This window comes from Oxyura jamaicensis, chromosome 8, assembly GCF_011077185.1.
Source record: "Oxyura jamaicensis isolate SHBP4307 breed ruddy duck chromosome 8, BPBGC_Ojam_1.0, whole genome shotgun sequence".
NCBI lineage: Eukaryota > Metazoa > Chordata > Aves > Anseriformes > Anatidae > Oxyura > Oxyura jamaicensis.
Window position 1 is genome coordinate 27,570,118 of NC_048900.1, and position 14,524 is coordinate 27,584,641.

The 14,524-nt window shown below is 43.6% G+C and overlaps 1 protein-coding gene across 20 annotated transcripts in view; it reads right to left on the reverse strand.

Moving 5' to 3' along the window:
- DAB1 (DAB adaptor protein 1) overlaps positions 1-14,524 on the reverse strand; it is a 408,602-nt gene that overhangs the window by 133,938 nt on the left and 260,140 nt on the right. For 10 of the 20 annotated variants that reach the window (XR_004752815.1, XR_004752814.1, XM_035333024.1 and 7 more), the window contains exon 1: positions 6,953-7,274. The exons of 2 other annotated variants lie outside the window; for them this stretch is intronic. The gene's annotated coding sequence lies outside the window, so the exon portion shown is untranslated. Of the gene's footprint in view, positions 1-6,952; positions 7,276-7,617; positions 7,864-14,524 lie in introns of those variants that run through there. 8 more of the 20 variants (XM_035333027.1, XM_035333022.1, XM_035333037.1 and 5 more) reach the window with 4 other exon arrangements.

Here is a 14,524-nt window from a genome sequence, read left to right on the forward strand (position 1 = left end):
ATCTCGGGAGGTACTGGAGGCACCTGAATAAATCTGGTGAAGTTTAAGCAAGTTGAAGCATTCCTCTTTGCTGTGTGTGAAGTGAGCAGATTTTTTTTTGTAACTTTTTGGTAGAGATCAGTTGCATTTTTTCCCATCAGTCACTTCAAGTACTATAAAAAATCTCATCCTCCAGGTTGCGACATGTCCAATGTGATTCCCGCTATTCCTTAAGTAACACTTTTTTAGTAGGTTTGAAAACCGTTATGTAAAAAGATTATTAGAAATGTTTATTGCATCATTTGGATTGTCAGTAATTTGAGTTCCTGGTTTTCTGAAGGGCACATTTGAAGTCTCTGCATCTCCATATTCTAAATGTGAATCTAGAAATTCCAATAATCTCACGTAAACCTTTCAACTGATTGACAAAACGTGTTGTATTCATGGCTAAGACAGGCACACATTTAAGAAGGTACTTCACATTGCACGTTAGTGAGTCAACTCTCAACCAACAGCAGTTGGTATGCGAGCAGCTATGACACCAGGTGATCAGACACAACAGAAATCCTTCCATGACTTGAGTAAAACAACGCTGCAGAGTCCACTGGAACTTGGAAATTCCTTGATATTCCTTGCTTATCAGATAGTATCCACTTCAAATTTTTAACGCTATTTGAAAGTTAAACCAACTGATATTCTTCAATACACACACCTTTTCTGATTTTTCATTATTTTTAAGTTCTGCAGCCAACCACCTTCGGGTTGTGAATTTTCTTCCTGTCTACATATGTTATGAATCTTGCAGATAACCAGGAAAGAAAAAATCGCAGCGACACGACACTGGAAGAATAACAAGAGTATGTGACCTGCTGAAGAACCTCGTTTGGTTTCAGATACCATGCACGTGGGCTAGAACACCATACGGTGTGCGTTAGGCTGTTCTCTCTCTGGTGTAGACCACGCACAGTCCAAGACAAGTGTAACCTTATAAAATTTGTTCCACAGCTGGAAAAGAATTAAGGCCTTTCTTATTTTACAGGGACCTAAATCAAGAAGAGTCATCTGGTGCCTGTCAAACCTATTAGCTTGCTAATCACTCACCCGCTCTAAAGGAGCGTTTATGCTCAGCTGTCCCAAAATGAAAAGTGGAGAGGATAAAAAAAATATATTAAAAAATCTCTAACAGGAAAGCCAAAAGGTTTCAACACTGCATTTAAAAACAGCAGAGAGACACTTTTTAGCAGAAAAGCAACTCTTGTCAGAAGAGATTTAAGCAAAACCTAAAAGATACTGAATAAGCATAAAGGAGCCCTACAGCCAGGATCCCGACTCACTCTAAAAGCAAAGAACAGTTTTCATGTAACTGTTGCTATGATCTTGAATTTCTGCAGATCCACAGCTTTCTTAAGCTTTCCAAGAACACAACTGTACAGGTTTAAGAAGTTCTTTTCCAAAACATGAATACACCTAGAAAGACGGATAGCTGCAGCGTGTATCTTGGGAATTAACACAGAAAGACCGATGGGTCTTATTACCTGGAGAATAACACCAGGAAAGGATTTTAAATCCCAGGAATTGCTTAGCAGGCCACGACTACAGCACCTGGATGCTAATCAGTTCCCAATTAACGTCAAAGCGCGCCGGACCCAAACGCATTCAATACCACTTAGCAGCAGCTCTGCAAAGAAGAAATGCATCAATCCCCCACAGCAAGCACACCTACCAATATCCCTGCCACACTGATGACAAAGATATTTATCCTGCTTTTTGCTACAAAATGCATTCTGGGCGGATTCCAGCTCCATTTTTAATAATAACGGGAGGACTTGGTAGTAGAGGACTCTTGATTACCCTCAGCACTAAACAACGACACACCCACATTCAGCTACAAATAATTCTAGCTGCCTTAGTATTATGTCTTGATTACCTGCTTTTTCAAAACTGTCCTCTAATTGTAATTTTCCAGGAACTACTCAGTGAGGAAAGGCACCTCCTAAAACCGCAGGGACATTGCCTAACATCTAAATCTGAAGATTTTGCAAGACAGCAATATGCCTGCTAAAGAAAAACAAAATGGCAAGCACACATGCATGATAGGATTATTTGATTCAATACAATATAAATTAGGTCAGACTCCTCTTTGGAGAATTCTGTGTCAAGAACTAGGTGGTCCACTAAATTTCTATTCATTTGCCTTCGGGCTTGGGGAATTGCAAAGACTCTCAAGAAACTGATATTCTTCTACTCACAAGAGTAATCACTATTTGCTGGGGAAAAAAACAGAAAAAAGAAAAGTTCTCAGTGCAGCTGTTTGAAAATAGCTGGAGACCTTTGTAAAAGCAACCTTTGTAAAATAAAAAGAGCAGCTAATAAACCTTTGCATGTATGTACATGCAGCCATTCACACAGAGATGCACAAAATTCAACACAGGACAAACTGTGAGAGTGCTTTTGTGTACTGAGGTATTTTTGGCCTTATACATCCCCTTGACAGGAGAAAAGCTATCCATAGAAAGAGCAAAGATTTCAGGCTGGAAACTTCCCTGAGCCATGTCTGGGGCACTCCTCCTGCACTTTTCAAAGCTTGCCATGGTCACCATGCATTCTGATCCCAGAAGCAACCTAAGTAAATCTTCACACCTCTAAGGTGCCAGCAGGAGACTGTGTCAGCTACTTCATATATCCAAGAAGAGGACTAACTGGGAGCAAGGCATACAAGGTAGCCCTTCAGACATCCCACTGCTCCATGGCAGGCAGGTCAGTGAGGACATGCAGTTGAGCTTGAAGAGCTGCTCCTTGGTAGCTGTTTCCCCCATGGCTGGGACGTGACAGCCCACAGCACCTGCATGGCACATGGCTGGTCATCCCGGGTACCAGCTTCACCCCAACACCTTCAGAAGCCACGTACAGATCAAGAGATGGAAGCTGAGAGGTCCCTCTCTGATCTGGTGCTTCAAAATGTCACACGTCTTGGGGCAAATCTGAAACAGACTGCACAGACCCTACTGGAACCAGCGAGGTTCTTGCCACCAGATCCCAGCAGGATTGGTGTGCACAAAAAATAAGACGACAATAGAGAACTTTCACTGTAACTGTTGTTACGATGTTCTTACAATGTCTTACAAGTTCTTACAATGCTCAGTGCTTAACCAATAAAAAGTTCTTTCCAACGAAGGAATGGCAGGTTTCCATACTTCACAGTTAAAACAAACGAGTGCTGCTTATACCTGCAACACTTGAAAATAGGATTAGATATACAGACGACTTTGCACACAATAACGTCGGCTTTTCTCTAACCAACACTACTGTGTTACTTACTTTTCCTAAGTAGGAACAATTCTTCTGCCTTTAAACAGAAACAGAACATTGATTTGTGGATTAAATTCTTAAACCTGGGCCATGAAGTATAATTCTGTTGGAGCTGGACTGGGCAAAATCTACTATTATGTGCAAAGTACAGAGTTGCAGCTTCTTTATCTGTCAAGCCAAAGTATGAAAATGAAAATATTTAAATCTGATTAATTACTTGGTTTAGAATATATGCTTTTCATTCTACTGTATCAAAATACTCATAATAAAACACTGCTACTGATGAAGTCAAGCACTCCCTTACAAAGGCTGGCAAATTTGCAGAACAGCACTTGAGGTTTAGATTAGTAAAATCCTAATGAATATCTACTCTAATATCCATGTAATTGCATGGAATGCATTTGCAAGTGGTTCAATTAATAAAAAGAAAAAAAAAAAAAAGGAAGGAAGAAAGAAATAAAGAAAGAATCTGGCACAACTGAAGTCCAAACTATGATTTTAGTGTCAGTTGAAGAGACTTAAGTGACTACTTGGAATAATGAAGATCTCAGTTTCTTCCCAAGAAAAGAAGAATGACAGTGGAGTTCTCCAACTATTTCCCAAGTCACAACACGCTTGAGTCACGCACTGTAAGTACCAATGTCAACATAGTCAATTACATCACTTTTGTCCCAGACACCAGGACTGTTTTCCTATTTTATCCAATGACTGCGTTACCAGAAGCGCCTGCCTCATCCTGCATGCTGTACCAGGAGCTGGGTGCCCAGCACAGGCTCCTGGAACACTCGCTTGGATCTAAATATGTAAAGGTTTCTGCTGCTGTGCTACAAGGGCTTCACAACTCCCTTTAAGAGCTAGCAGCTGGCCTACCCATGCCTTATTTTGCCACCTATAAAAACAGGATAGTATCAAACTTATTTTATCTCAAATCCAGTGTGCAGATATACGCTCTAAAGGTAGAACTAACAGTATACGAATGAGGCCACAGAAGGACTGGTGGCAAGCAGTGCTGAAATAACACCAACTAGTACACGACATAGGAGAGCAATAATAGCCTATTTTTATTCCTAATAACTGGCTGATGAAATGTACTGTGATCCAGAAACTGATTAATTTTGCAAGAATGCTTGGGTAGTGTTTGTAAAAATCAAGTCATTACCTTGACTAAACATTGACTTGCACAGTTAACTTTAACCATCAAGACCTTGACTAAATATTGACTGGGAAAGTTTATTTGAACTATAAAGTCTAGAAAATCTTGGTCCTCTTTACTGGTATTTGCTATCACTTTGAAATGTAAACACAACTGTAAAAAATGGAAGTTCTCCCACCTAACCACTATTTAACCAAGTAGCTTGGCTATTCTTAAATTCAATACAAACATCTTGCAAAATTTGAAATTCAAAGTGTTTAAAAGCAAACAGGCCTGTCAGAACTGAGGATGAGAGGGGAAGGTCAATCTTCCTGCATTCTGCTTGAGCAAGAACATCAGGAGTGGGTCTTTCAACGGGATTAAAAAACAAACACAAAGTTCATGGTTTAAAATTATTTTCATACGTTTATATAGAGGTCTCCCAACATATAGTCTGAAACTGTGCCTTGCTCACAGGACAAAGCAGGCTGACCGCCAGAACAATGGGTTTGTTCTGGTACCTCTACTTCTGAAGCCCTAGCAGCAGCTACTTCAAGTCAACATCCTCCACTGCTGGTGTCACTTCATCATGTGAGGCCACGGGTCAAAGGACATACACAGACAGGGTCTTACACTAGCTGAACTAAAAAAAAGAAAGAAGGAAAAAAAATAAAAAAAAAAGAAAATCAATTTCAATCCTCTTAAGATGAAACCACTGATGTGTGCAGTCACTGAAGTCCCGAAGGTAATCCTACAAGAAAACATGATGGTGTCCTCCATCACTGTGCTGAGATACTGTTAAAGTGCAGCAAAACCACCAATGAAGTATAGTCCAAGCTCAGCAGCTATATCAAAGCACTCCAAACAATAAATCTGAACTTCTAGACCAATGTGAATAGTGCGTTTTCAATGTGTAATGGAATAAAGTGGTGATGACAAGGGGGCAAGGAATTGTGTGTTTTGGGATGGTGTTATGAAAGGGGCTCATAAATAAACAGTGACTGTGAATTCAGCACTAATTCCACCTACAGTTCCACTTCAGGAGTTTGAAGGTGTATTTTAGCTTAGTGTCGCAATTCCTTTTTATATTTATCAGCTGACTTCAGCACGCTTGATGAAAATTACCTTAAGAGCAAAAATAAAAGATGCAAATCTCCAATACCAATGGAAATACCAAACCAACTGGTGAAAACTTCCACTCCCATTTTTATTTTTGAGGCGAGTAGTAAGGAACAGATTGATACTGGCACCACGGGGGTGGGGATGGAGAAGGAACGAACAATAAACAATACGATTGTCAGGAGTTTACCACAGCGCTGTGTCTTGCAACGGAAACATACTGTGAAACAGCTTGCAAGATAAGCTTCATCAACGATAAGTAATTTTTATTCCGTTTGAGTGGCTGAAAACAATAAACATGATTAAACGATTCAGACATGCATTCGGAATTTAGACAAATGGCAAAGCGTCCCAAGGACTTCGCTTTTAAAAGTACTTCGAGGAAAGACCCAAAAAATTAACTTCGCAGCACCAAGAAAGCTGAAGTTGGCGTCAGAGCCGAAGGCTGCTCGTTCACCTGCAGGCTTTGGGAGGCTGCGAACCAGGGCCGCGCGTTTTTGGGTGCTGCCCAAACGAACGCTGCCCGCAGCCCCCAACCCGCAGCCCCGTGCCCCGGGCACCTCAGGGGGGCACCGGGAGCCCTCCGGGCTGGGCAGAGGCGGCTCCCAGCCACCCCCCTCGGGGGCAGCCGCCCCCAGCCCGCTCCCCCCTGGCTTCCCAGCAGCATTTTTCAGCACCCCACCGCCAGCCGGGCTCCCTGGGGAGGTTCTCTCCTCTCAGCGAGGCGCCCCCCGGCTCGTCAGGGCGAGCCCGGCCCCGCCGCCGGCCCCGCGGCTCCCGGCGCCATTTCCCCGCCGCTCCTCAGCGCGGCGTCCCCCGCCCCGGCTGCAGCCTCACCGGGAAGGAGGCAGCGCGGTGCTGCCCGGCACAGCCCAGCCGCCTTGCCCGGGCTGCCCGCCGGCCCTGACAGGCTGCGGGAGCCGGGGTGCGGGGGGGAGACCCCCGGGACGAGCGGGGCACAGCGGCACCGGAGCCGCGGTCGGCGCTCCCCAGCTGGGGGGCGGCAGCGGCTCAAGGCTGAGGCAGCGCGGCCAGCCTGCAGCAACCCGCGGAGCAGCCCCGGGGAGCCCCTCATTTTTTGTTTCTCCCTTTTTATCTTTCCCTGTATTTCCCCCTGCAGGGGACAGAGAGTCCGGGCTCGGCAGGGCTCAGCTGCGAGCGGCTGCTTCTGCCCCTGAGACTCGGCTGAAAGGGGGGGGACCAAGCCGGCAAGTTGCCGCGACTTGAGGGAGATTTCAGCCCCTTCCCCTCCTCGGCACAGCGCGGGGAGAACGGACCAATAATAATATTAATAATAATAATAAACTTCCTTCTGAGACCTCCCTCCCATCCCCATGCACCCCGTGCCTGCGAGGGGCTCCCCGGCAGCGGGCACCCCGACCGCCGAGGGTAGAAGGGATCCGGCGCCCTCACCTGCCCCAGCGAGCCCTCTCCTCCTGGCGTTCCTCTGCTCCCCATCGTGGGCGCAGCAGCTGCTGTTATTCCTTAGGATACACATGGCTCGTCCATGCTGAGAGCCGCCTTCCCGCGTCGCCTGCCCTCACCGGCCCCCGCCAGCGCGGCGCTGAGGCCAGAGGGAGGGGAAAAGGGGAGGTGTACGGCGGAGGAGAGCTGCTGATGAGGGTCGGTCTCCTCCTCCTCCTCCTTCCCCTCCTCTCCTAGGGCTGGGGGTCTCGGCGCCGTTGGTGGGCAGGGAGAAGGGGGACGGCCGGAGCGGGGAGGAGGGAGCTCGCCCCCAACGCGCCGCCCGCCCCGGGGCAGCCCCGGTCGGTCGGTCGGTCTGTCAGCCGGTGTGTCTGCCCCCCTGCCCACGCGTGAAACCCGGCCACGGAGCCGTCCAACGCCGTCTCCCGGCCCTTCCTCGGGGCTGCGGGGATAGGGAGCCCCGAGGGTGGGCTGCCCCGGCTGCCCCCCGTTGCCCCCCGAGGTGGGGTGGTGGCCCACGGCCCCCGTGGGGCTCCCGAGGCACTGGGGGTGGGGGGGCGCAGCCGCCGTCACCCCCGCTGCTACCGTCGTGTTTTTCTCATGGCTTCTCTCAGTCACCCGTGAAAATTTAATGAGGCATTTAGGGCTGTTACCTTCAGAGTCAATGGAGGAAGCATATTTAGCCTAATGCACTTGCTGCCGAGCTAGTAGGTCTATTGCAGGCGGATCAGAAGTCATGGAGAGACTCTCCTTTCAACACAAAATTCACGACCCATTAAACTTATTCTGTGATAACAGCTTCTTTACAAACGGAGACCCATAGAAAACGGAGGCTGTCATGCACTTCCTGAAAGGATTTACATACAGAAGAGAAGTACGTTCGTGAGGTTATTGCAATTTCACTAGTGTTACCTCCAATCAAGGCATAAAAGCAGCTGGGCTCTCTCTGAGGTAAATTACTAAAATAAATGCATTTTGTGGTCGCCAGATAGATGCAATTCACCTGTGTGGTAGCACTTCCTCCAGCTGACTGGGAAGAGGGCCCTGGCATGGGGCACCAGCCAGTCAGAAATCGGGCAAGATGTGGCATTCAACACACCAAAACCCAGCTGCTGACCTGTGCTCCTTGAGACAGCAGTCAACAAGCGATTGCCAAGATGCTCACAAGGCAGAAAAGACGTTGACAGGTTATTTTCCATCCACCCGACAGGCAGGAGGGCAGAGAGCGCCCATCCAACAGCGGCTGGGCAAACAGATCGATTGAAAGTGTGTGCAGAGATCTGATAACGTTCTCAGGTATTTTCCATTTCACCTTCCTCAATTATTCTTTGCATAGCACATTAGGTACTAAGCATAAAAGATATAGTCATCTAATAACCTTTACGATGTAACAAAAATGCATTTCAAAAGTCATATCACATTTATAGAAGCAGTTGGTGGAATGAAGACCTACTATAGAACTGTTTTCTTCAATTCCATTTATTACAGAAATGAAAGGCGGGATTATCAATTGAACCAATTTATTCTAATATGGATAAAAAAAATGTAAGTCCTAGTAGTAAACTTAATTGCAGCAATATATATTTCCCATTGGAAAGGATTTTATCATCTCAAGATGACACAGGCCTGAAGAAAAAATCAAGCAACAGAAGACACCTTTCCATTAGGAAAAACATAATATCCTCTTGATGACATTTGGCTATGCTTGACTCTAAGTATTAAGTCCAATAAAATGTTTGTGATCCTCAGCTCTCAAAAGTCATACTGAACTGCTCTACGCCCTTGCCCATTACAGTGTAAAATGAAGTTGCATTTACCATGTTGCTGACCTCCCTGAACTCCCACTTTTTACAGGAAGGGTGCTGGTTGTTGACTAGCAAGAGAAGGAGCTTTCGATAAGTGTAAACTCCATTCCCATTTCTGAAATTTATGGATGCAAGTCACACTTGCTAACAGTATTTTTTAAATCTAAAAGTATGTACTAGCTCACAGCTTGTAATATGAATGCAAATGAACTTGTAATTATACTATGCAATTTCCTACTTAAAAAAAAAAATAACAAAAAACAAAAAAACACAACAACAAAGAACAACACCTATGAAAATGGAACAGACCTGGAGAGTAATACGAACTGCAGTTCTTCATTGTGTTCCTTCATTATGCAGGAGTTGCCATAAGCAACCTGCTCTGTTTTCATGTAAAATATTTTTAGGCCATAATTTTGCCATACAGATTCTCATATGAGAGTATCTCTATGGTCAGAGTTCTTCTTCTCTACCAAAAAACATGACCAAGAGGCAAAGGAGCAATAAATTTGGTAGGTCTGCACAGTCTTCTTTTGTCTTCATCTGTGAAGCTTATTTAAACTCAGCATTCCTGTATTCTCCTGTCTGACAATGTACCATCCCATCACAGATGAAGTGATAAACCCCCAACTTTAGGCCAAAGATTTCATTTTCTGTAACCACCGATTATTTGGAAAAGTTAAAGGTAGGAACCTAAAAAAGTGGTTCTTTAAGCTATTTTCCAATGTGTTGAACAGTTTTCCTCTGCAGCACTTGGTCCCTTAGCACCTACTAAAATAACTGAAGGGAAAGTGGTATCACCTTCTTAGTTCTTTATTAGATCTGAGCTAAAAGGGCAGTGATCGTAAGCTATATAACGTTCTGGTACATGTTAGCTGAGGTAGAGATGAGTCCAATGTTACAACCAAGAGTGCTGTGTACACTATTGAAAGAATTAGCTCAAAATAACCCTAAAATACCCACTATCAATACCTACACACCTGGCTTTTAAGTAATTTGTTTTATTACCCAATTCACAGTAAGATCTGCAGTTGCCTGTAAACCACCCTGCATCCAGAAAGAACATTTACCTGGTGGTTAGAGGGAATTCACAAGAGAACATCCTAACCGCATTTTCTGACACCCTAAGAGAAGGGTAGTCACCTTCCTGCTTTCATCTCATATGTAAGTTAATCAGCATCAAGTAACTCTGATGGAGTTATGGAGCAAGGAATGGAACTCATTTCCTTCCAGGGCAGACCCAAATAAAGACCATTTGCTGAAAGATGGGTCTTCAGAGCTTCCCTTCCTAAAATCTGCTCTGCTGGTGCAAACTTTTAGCATTCTGCTGGGCAAGAAGAAAGTTTTATTTTATTTAATCCACTCTGTTTTGTCCAGCTGCAAGCCTGTGTGTTTATCATGTGAAATGTTAAGATAGCATCCACACCATAAAACTAGTATCAGCCTGCATAATTGGTAAATCACTAGGCCATAAAACCTGTAAGGTTATTGTCAGTGCATGTGTGTAACAACCATTAGTATTAATGAGAACTGGACGTTCTCTGAGATGGAAAACAGGTGCTATTTTCCTAAACCAATTCATATATCTTGAGTTGTGGTGATGACAAAGGGCTAACCAACAGTGCTAGAGAGAAATTTTGAGATATGTTAGAGAAGGATCTTTAGGTTATGCTTTCAAAGAATCTAGGAATGAAAGGTATCTGTTACGAAGTGCGATTCTTGCAGTGGGTACTGAAATATCTGACAAGAGAATCAGTCAGTATTTCTGCTATTAGCATTTCCCGAAGATGCAGAACAATGTGCAGACCATCCCGTGCCAATTGAGTTTTCAAAATGTCAGCTTACTCACAAAGCCACTCTTGGAATTTGCTGGTACATACTGTAGCCCACAGCAGGATCATCTTGATCACTCTGGAGATACTCTATGGGAATCGTTCCTGACACAATACAGGCTCCAGTTTAATAAGTTCCTCTAAGGCAATTAGGCACTGACTGGAGATAATACCTGCTGGATTATCAGTAGGTATGGTAGCCCCTCTCACCACTGTAGCCACCCAGATAATTCCTTAGCCACGTAGCAGAGGATTTAGTTGTGATTTGGTATTCATCCTCTATTTTCTCAAATGGAAAGAAACGTAATTCTCCATTTCAGCTCTCTGATTCCACTAAAGAACTCCCGTTAGAGCAATTTTCTTAAAGATACCTGCTTGGCTAATGGTGGCTGAAGAGAGTATGTTGCTCTTGTCCTTCAGAAAGGTCTATGTAGAAAAAAGGCAGTGCTCCTTCACAGAAAATGAGAAGCCCTCTATCTGCTGGCAGGGGCATATCAGAGAGAGGTTATGGTAATTCTTTACTATACAGTGCAATCTAGTGAAACAGATGTATTATCCTGAAAAGTCACAGACATCTGTTAAAAGCCAGCATATGAACATACCGAAAATGAAACAAATCTTGAAGGTCCAGCCTCTCACCACTGGTTGTGAAGATGGAGCAGTGCGTGTTCCTACTGTGTTACAGGTCAGTCACCATAGGAACTCCTCCTTTCATACACCTCAAAAAACCTTGCGTGATCACGTAGTTAGATGCACAAAAAGGTTTCAGGAACCTAGTTCTAACCCCAGCTCTGTCACTGACTAGTTATGTGACTTATGCTTTTTCTATGTCCATCCTACCACACCTATCTCCGAGGTGTACTATGAGACTTTCTCCACTTATGGGAAAGACCAAAGAGACATGCAAGAACAGTCAACACTACATAGACTTTAACCATTGCTATGGATGGGACCCTTCATTCCATCTTGAGACCCAGGAGGAAAAATAGGAAAAGGATCTTTACATTATATGATCTGCTGGTTCCTGTCTTTCTCCACCACATACTCAAAACATTACTGAGATCACCATAATTAAACCTCTTCTCCCAGCTGCAAAGGAACAGCTCCAACAAACATACAGTCTAAGACTACCCCTCTAAAATCAATCTTCAAGCACATGGTAGCAAATGGATGCCCATTTTGCCAAATAATGGCATTCGCAAAGGCACTGCAGATTGCAACCATTTTATTTCCCAGATGCCCATGAAAGAGCCAGTGATTCTTCAAGTACAGAGATCAACTTCTTCACGAATCCAAACTGCTTCATATTTCAAATCCTCTTTGGCAAGGTGCATTTCCCTTCACAGCCAATTAACTGCAAACTAATTTAGAATAGGTTTGCTTTTGCAAACATTGTGTCAGATTCCAACAGAGAGCGTGTTGCTAAGAACATGATATACTCATGCATTCAGATTTCCATTGTTCTGTCATCCCCTCCAGACATCACTGATGATCCACACACAGAAACCTCTGAATTTCATCTCCTCCCTAGCAAAAGTTCAGGGCTGACGAAAATTTCCAGCATTCTGTATATACTGAGAGCCCACGTGTTCTGTATTACTTCAGAAAGTGCTAACGATAATTTAACACATGTAACTGACAGTAAAGGATATCTACTACAGAAAATCTATATCTCCTATGGAAAATCCATCTATATGTGAAAAATACAGATCTGCTTTAAAAAGAATTCTGAAATTTGGCTCTATTCTGAATTAGTGAGTAAAAGGGGAGTTGAAGATTTTCTTTGAATCTCCCCATTAGGAATTTTTCCCTTTTGTGTCATTCTGTACATTTAGTTGCAATACTTAAACTTTATTTCTGCTTCATATAAATTGAAATTCTTGTACGAAATGGAAAGCATGAAGTGAACAACTTAACTAATTCGTGACATCTTTCCCTTCCCCCCAAGTGAATCATTAGCAGTTGTGATCCAAATCTTGTAAAGATTTCCATTTTCCGTAGAGGCGCAAGGCACCCGTGCACATCACTTAGTGGCGATTGCATTCTGCATCAGAGAGAGCCTTGGGTGCCTGCCAGCTCCCTTCTGCAGCTTCCCCCTCCCTGACGTCCATTCCTACAGGAAAGGAACGTGGAAAGGATCCACTACATGCTGCTGGGATCCCCACCACAGCACACACAGCTTGATCTGGATGTCCCTTAGGGCCCTGTGATGAGAGTGTGTTAAAATGCCTCGCACAGGTTAAAAACAACAAAATCAGGCCTCTGTATTCCCAGGTGAACACATTTGCTTACATGAACATCTGACTGCATACATCAGGTAATTATTAAAAGGCTTTCTAAAGACCAACACAATGTTGAATACTAACTAAGCACTACTTCGCCCAATTTTCATGTCAAAACTGTGTCGTCCATTAGTGCTCGCAACATCTTGGTGCTAACATTCAGCAGTTCCTGGTTTCCAAGCTGTGGAAGATTCTCTTCACTCCTCCCTCTGTCCACACAGCTACACAGCTTGCACTCTGCATTTCCCCAACAAAAATGCTTATTGCAGCTCGTTCTTAAGATGTACTCTACTCCAACAACCAGTCAACACACTTAAATCCTCTGAACTGGGACAATACTGAAACTTCTTTTTCCTAAGCATACATTTATCTTCATCTTTTTTTTTTTTTATTATTATTATTGTTTTTAGATGTTAGCTTTACAAAGACTTCAGTCTTTGAGGTTCATAAAGATCTTGGCTGTTGTCATGTTCTGTGATTTTGACAGCAAAAGATCTGCTTGCCATTGTAAAAAGCATTTTTTTTGTTCAAAAGAGACAGACAAACATGATACTTAGGATTGCGTTCCCCTCAATTTCTGCCAAAATAACAGCTATTCACAAGACAGCAATTGTGTGTAGTGAATGTCCTCAACAAGTAAGGTGGTTTTTCATTTCCTCTTATGTCACATTACATTTTCCTCTTTATATTTTCCTTTAAATATTTAGACAGAGCAGCGAGTTTTAAACGTGTCATTGACACAAATAAATGTTTAAGCAGTCATTCTACCTTGGGTTCAGCTTTTGTCAGATCTGATAAGTTAAATATCACCAGATCTGGTCAGTAATTGGAAGGAAGACCTCTGAGGAAAATTCGAGTGCTGAAGTAAGTGGCACTAGTTATTCAATAGGGGTTTTTCTTAACCTCAGACTCATCCTGAAAAATGTCCTCAGCATGGTATTATGTGTGATAGCTGAACGAGGCATTTGGATTTAATGTGTTATTTCTGGTAGGCTCCAGAAAAAGATTCCCAACAATTTTCTTTGAAGCCCGCTTAGCCCATTTTCAAGTTAGTCGAGCCCACTACTATGTCAAGCTATCTCTGAACCTTTGAAATCAATTCTTAATCATTTTCCTTTTAAAAATTACAAATTTAACAATCTATTATTTAAATGGTAACTGGTACATTTCTACATTTCTTTGCCTTTCCTGTCTACATTTCCAACCTTTCCTGTTGTGCCAAGGACTGAGGACCTACGAGAAGTGCAGCTGCTTCACTTACAAAACCAGGACTCCATGCACATGGCCCTGCAGTCAGCCTGTGGATCAAATACAAGACCTCTGGGCTTCTGGTACCCTACAACACACCAAGGATTTATGTACAAGTACAACTAGCCCCTGGGATGTCATTTTTCTCATGGTCCAGCAAGGAGGCTGGACACTGGAGCTCCCAGTCCTCAGACACTCTGCACAGTGAAGGTCTGCAAGAGGTCTGGGGGAAGCTCAGCTGTGGACAGCATGCCACAGTTCATCCAAACACATTTGCCTAAGTTGATGTTTCTGCAGTGTATTTCAACACTTGACAAATCACTTCTTTCTGGCGTTTGTATTCTTTTCCTTTTCGACCTCTCCAGGTAGAAATGTAAATTGCAAGTACCAGCT